Genomic DNA, 6,110 nt, shown 5'->3' on the forward strand with positions numbered 1-6,110 from the left:
TACTCTATCAACCATCATCTACTTCAGAGATCATCCCTCCTGAAACTTTTTTCAAATACAAAAGTGCAGTCTCTTCCTACGAATTAGTAAATTAGGCCGTATACTTTTTTTGTACAGAATAACAAAGCAAAGAACGAGTGAATCTTCATCAATTTTTCATTGTAAATGGGAAATACTTATACAAATAAAAATAAAAAAATGGGGGGGGGAGAAGATGCAGGGTAATTTGTCTTCTTGGCTAGTCAAACATGGACTGGTTCATAGATCTTTGGGTTTCGATTACCAAGGAATAGAGACTTTACAAATAAAGCCCGAGGAATGGCATTCCATTGCAGTCATTTTATATGTATATGGTTACAATTATCTACGTTCCCAATGTGCTTATGATGTAGCACCAGGCGGACTGTTAGCTAGTGTGTATCATCTTACGAGAATCGAGTATGGTATAGATCAACCGGAAGAGGTATGCATAAAAGTATTTGCCGCAAGGATAAATCCTAAAATTCCGTCTGTTTTCTGGGTTTGGAAAAGTGCGGATTTTCCAGAAAGGGAATCTTATGATATGTTGGGAATTTCTTATGATAATCATCCACGTCTAAAGCGTATCTTAATGCCTGAAAGTTGGGTAGGATGGCCCTTACGTAAGGATTATATTGCCCCCAATTTTTTATGAAATACAAGATGCTCATTAAATAATACGAAACTAATCTTCACTTCGACAACTCAAGATATTCAAATACATTTTTACGTTCTCTTATAGATATAGCATAGTAATTGAAGTCTCATTCATCTTATTATTATTGATTAAAAAAAATACAATTAGAGATTTGGTGAGATTATCCAATTTGTAAGATACTTATTTTGGATGAGCCACAAGCTAATAGGATGAACTAAATGAGTTCTGCATTATGAACTATGTATCACGCATATGACTTATAGATGTGCTTTAAAAAGTCACATAGGGTGAAATGAAGAAATATAATATGAAAAGAGAATCGGATTCTATTTGTACTGTATCTGAGATGAATCTTGGCCATTCCCGCCTTTCAACTCCCCTAGACTAGACTTTTGGGTCTTATAAGGAACTAATTGAAACTTTCAAATATGTATAAAATAGGAATTGAACGCCAGGAGACAGAGTATGAACAAATAAAAAAGAAGAGGAAACAAAAGAAAATTCTTTTCTTTTACATATCTATATACATCCTTTACATATTTCTATAAATATCCTCTTTATCTTTACTTGTCTATTTTCGACATCTATAAATAGAGTAAAAAATATATATAGTTTAGTTAAAGGGTAGATTTCCAGACATCATCATGTATCAGTATTTTTCATGATCTATATTATTAATGAATCCGTAGAATAGATACTCATACAAATTCATGATGTGCCAAGAACCAGATTTGAACTGGTGACACGAGGATTTTCAGTCCTCTGCTCTACCAACTGAGCTATCCCGGCCATTTCCGACACATTATCCTTATTTTAATAGATGACTTTGGTCTATGTCAATTGTAAATAAGAAAAAAGGTATTCCAAAGTCTTCTTTTTGAAGATATACGAAATTTCAGGGCTTGGATAAGCCTTTCGAAGTTTCAGTACAGTAGACAGTTAATCATTCAAATTTCACAGATTACTTGCGCAAGGATGTTCGTTTGTACGTCTATCATATAGAATATATACCACAAGCCTTGTGATAAGAAATCAAATTTCCGCTCAAATACGCTTGTGAAAGAGTCGAATGAATGAGAAACATAACAAAGTCTGAATTGCTAATGAACGGATAAATAATTAAAGAGGCCAACGGGCCTTTTTAGGGTTTTGGGGATAGAGGGACTTGAACCCTCACGATTTTAAAAGTCGACGGATTTTCCTCTTACTATAAATTTCATTTTTGTCGTTATTGACATGTAGAATGGGACTCTATCTTTATTCTATTCGATCTGATTAATCAATTCTTCAAAAGATCTATCAGACTATGATGGAGTAAATGATTTGATCAATGAATATTCGATTATTTTTTCAACTTGTAGATCTTGGAATCGATTCATAACAATTCGTTCATTTTTATATATAATTTTATATATATATATAAATATAAATATAAAAAAATTATAGAAATATAAAAAATAGAGATTCGAGTTGTCATTAATCAATATAGTATTTCAGTACGTAATACGTTTATCTTTCATCGTTTCTGGAGTTTCGATGGAAGGATTCATTCCTTTACTAACGCAACGTCGTCAACTCCATTTGTTAGAACAGCTTCCATTGAGTCTCTGCACCTACCCTTTTTTTTCGGAAAAAAGGATTTGGCTCAGGATTGCCCATTTTTTAATTCCAGGGTTTCTCTGAATTTGAAAGTTATCACTTAGTAGGTTTCCATACCAAGGCTCAATCTAATTAAGTCCGTAGCGTCTACCGATTTCGCCATATCCCCCCTCTTTTAAGATTAGTATCGCATTATGATGTCCTTCCCCGTTTTCTTTCATTTGTATTATACTGGAACCACTCAAGTCATTAGAATACCGATTCCTCTATTGAAAAGTGTTTCCTCCTATTGGATTTCTTGTCTATCTTCTTTCATCTCTCTCTTCTCTATCGGAGACCCATATTTGTTCCGATCCAAAATGATTCTATCATTTCTGTATCTGCAATTCAATATATATCAATATAGATAGATATATGAACATATATATTTGCCCCTCTTTCTATTATTTTTTTAGTAAAAAATTTAATACTTAAACGGTCGATTCCCTTGTTCGTCTTATCTTCCACCTTTCAGAATGAAAACATAGAAACGCTTCATTATCATCTCAATTGCATTAAATGCAATTAAGATTAACACATTAATTATTGATACACATCCATTTGATAAATAGATCAAAATTTTCTATCGCTATATTCTATTAATCGTTATATTAATTATTATGTTCTATAATAGAACAATTCCAATATTGAATATTTATTTGAAATGAAATTAGATTCTATATTCATATTAATTAGGAATAGCTAAGATCCCAGTAATTTAGTAAATTACTATGCATGTAACATTTCTGTTATGTGAGCCCGCTTAGCTCAGAGGTTAGAGCATCGCATTTGTAATGCGATGGTCATCGGTTCGATTCCGATAGCCGGCTTTTCTCTATTGATTTTATTTTTGACATAATTGATAAATCAAATAAATAAAGAAACGACTTCTTACCCTTTTTCAAAGGTCACCGATCTATGATGTCGTAGGAACTTACTTACCTTTATGACTAAAGGAGGGGTTCTATTTCTGTAGAACAAATCAAGAAAGGAACTCTTACTTTTTTATATCATTTACATATACAATAGGATCCGGATATTGATCCAAGTTATCTAATTATTCTTTGTTTTGTAGTACAATACTTTACTGGATTTCACTTCATTTATAATATTTATCATTTAGTTTTCATTTAAGTTTATGAAATTTAAATAAAATAAAATGTTTATGAAATTTAAATAAAATAAAATAAGGAGTCTTTATGTCGCGTTACAGAGGGCCTCGTTTCAAAAAAATACGCCGTCTGGGGGCTTTACCGGGACTAACTAGTAAAAGGCCCAAAACCGGAAACGATCTTAAAAACCAATCGCGTTCCGGTAAAAAATCTCAATATCGTATTCGTTTAGAAGAAAAACAAAAATTGCGTTTTCATTATGGTCTTACAGAACGACAATTACTTAAATACGTTCGTATCGCCGGAAAAGCCAAAGGATCAACGGGTCAAGTTTTACTACAATTACTTGAAATGCGTTTGGATAACATCCTTTTTCGATTGGGTATGGCTTCGACTATTCCTCAAGCCCGACAATTAGTTAATCATAGACATATTTTAGTTAATGGTTCTATAGTGGATATACCAAGTTATCGGTGCAAACCCCGAGATATTATTACAGCAAAAGATGAAAAAAAATCGAGAACACTGATTCAAAATTATCTTGATTCATCCCCCCCTCAGGAATTGCCAAAACATTTGACTCTTCAGCCATTGCAATATAAAGGATTAGTCAATCAAATAATAGATAGTAAATGGGTCAGTTTAAAAATAAATGAATTGCTCGTTGTAGAATATTATTCTCGTCAGACTTAAACCTAACTAAAAAACAAGGGTTCGGACAATTTCGTCCTCCCCTTCGCCGAAGTCTAAGTAAAGAGACCGAAGGAAAGTAAGGTTTTGATCCGGAAATTTTTCTATCATTCATCTATCATTGATCGGTAGGGGGATTTTCATCTCTTGTGCATTCTTTCCAGTCTTTTCGTTTCCGTACCACAAAAATTCGAAATAAAGAATCCATAAAGGTCTAACCGTTGGAATAATAGTATCGATTGTTATTTGATTTGATACATTGTGGTCAGTAACATTGTTGAATTAGTACGGAAAGAGAGGGATTCGAACCCTCGGTAAACAAAAGCCTACATAGCAGTTCCAATGCTACGCCTTCAACCACTCGGCCATCTCTCCTACAGAATGATTATGGCCCAGAAACCGAGTTAATAGTGAGTCATTAATATTCAATTTTTTTTTTGATAGGCACGTCCAACCAATTCTAACTATACAAATAATTTTTTTTTTAACTATGTTTAATGGATACTTTTAGCTCATGATTCTATTTAGTTTTTTAAACTATGATTCCTTTTTTCTAAAAATTCGACTTTTACAGTTTTCGATTTTTCACCAACAACTGTTTATCCCATACATATATCTAGTCACAAGTTATGAATCATAGAATGATTATTCGATTCTTTTTGCTCTTTTTTGTATCATAATTCAATCAAAAAACTTCTAGAATTACCCCAGTCAGATAAATAAAATTCTTTTTTTCTTCAACTTCGCTGAAATCAGAATAGTTCTCTTCATTCTGATCCTACTACATTTGGATGAAATTTAACCGGATTGAAATATTTCTTCTCTTTTATTGATTCCTGTGAAATCAAAAAGAAACAATTTTAATATCGAGTGGGATTTTTTAATGAATCCGTTTTTATGTTATTTCGTACTATGCAATTCCTTTGTTTGTGGGATCATTTTCTCACGAGAGGTAATTAAAAGAAATTATAGAATGGGGTTGTTACCGATGCCTAGATCTGGTGGGATAAATGGAAATTTTATCGATAAGACCTTTTCAATTGTAGCCAATATCTTATTACGAATAATTCCGACAACTTCCGGGGAAAAAGAGGCATTCACCTATTACAGAGATGGTGCGATTTGATTTTTTTTTTTTTCAATTTTCTTTACCGCTCTCCGTCTTAGTAGAAAGACACAGTATTCGGGATAGAAAGAAAACAATAATTGAAATAAATCTACGCTTCTTGGAGGTGCAATTTGAAAATCAAAAAATTCCTTCTGTCGTGTATCCCCGATTAATGTAACCTTAGATGCTAGAATTGTCGATTCTAGTATTAAGCGAAAGGTGTAACCTATGGATTAAGTCAACCCTACTCCACTAGTAAAAATATTCACTAGTAAAAATAGGTAGCAGAGGGGAAGAAGCACTACACCTAGGAATCAACAACACGAAAACTTTGTTATAAATTATACCTTTTCCTTATCGGGATCGGAACTTAGAAAAATGGTGGGACAACAAACATCCATCTCGTTTGTATTTTGGATACCTGTATAACCATCGAAGACTGTTGAAGTGACTAATTCCTGGAAATTTAGAGGCGTTGAGGACAAAGAAATTGTTAGAGTTACCATTTTTATTTTTATCTAGTAAACCATGCTTGATGTTAAGAAAAGATCTTTTACAGGAAGGTTGGCTAGAGATTTTTTGTAAAAAACGCTAGTCCCATGAGTTCATAATGAGAGTATTTCAATGTTTTTTGATTTCATGTATTATTCTCATCTCATTATGCGCATCAGATAAAGGGGGAGCCGTATGAGATGAAAATCTCACGTACGGTTCTGGAACGGAGATTCTTTCAATGGAATAACGAACGACCGTAACGGATGTCGGCTCAATCCGAAGGAAATTATGCGGAAGCTCTACAGAATTATTATGAAGCTATGCGACTAGAAATCGATCCCTATGATCGAAGTTATATACTCTATAACATAGGTCTTATCCACACAAGGAA

The 6,110-nt window shown here is 33.1% G+C and overlaps 3 non-coding genes across 3 annotated transcripts; 1 reads left to right on the forward strand and 2 right to left on the reverse strand.

The window, feature by feature from the left end:
- Window positions 1-1,392: 1,392 nt before the first annotated feature.
- TRNAF-GAA (transfer RNA phenylalanine (anticodon GAA)) lies at window positions 1,393-1,465 on the reverse strand. The gene has a single exon. It is a non-coding gene; the product is annotated as a tRNA-Phe (tRNA).
- A 1,606-nt stretch (window positions 1,466-3,071) lies between these two features.
- On the forward strand, window positions 3,072-3,144 carry TRNAT-UGU (transfer RNA threonine (anticodon UGU)). Its single transcript has one exon. It is a non-coding gene; the product is annotated as a tRNA-Thr (tRNA).
- Window positions 3,145-4,404: 1,260 nt separating this feature from the next.
- TRNAS-GGA (transfer RNA serine (anticodon GGA)) lies at window positions 4,405-4,491 on the reverse strand. Its single transcript has one exon. It is a non-coding gene; the product is annotated as a tRNA-Ser (tRNA).
- Between the last annotated feature and the right edge of the window lie 1,619 nt (window positions 4,492-6,110).

This window comes from Cucumis melo, unplaced genomic scaffold, assembly GCF_025177605.1.
Source record: "Cucumis melo cultivar AY unplaced genomic scaffold, USDA_Cmelo_AY_1.0 utg000861l, whole genome shotgun sequence".
In the NCBI taxonomy this organism is placed as follows: domain Eukaryota; kingdom Viridiplantae; phylum Streptophyta; class Magnoliopsida; order Cucurbitales; family Cucurbitaceae; genus Cucumis; species Cucumis melo.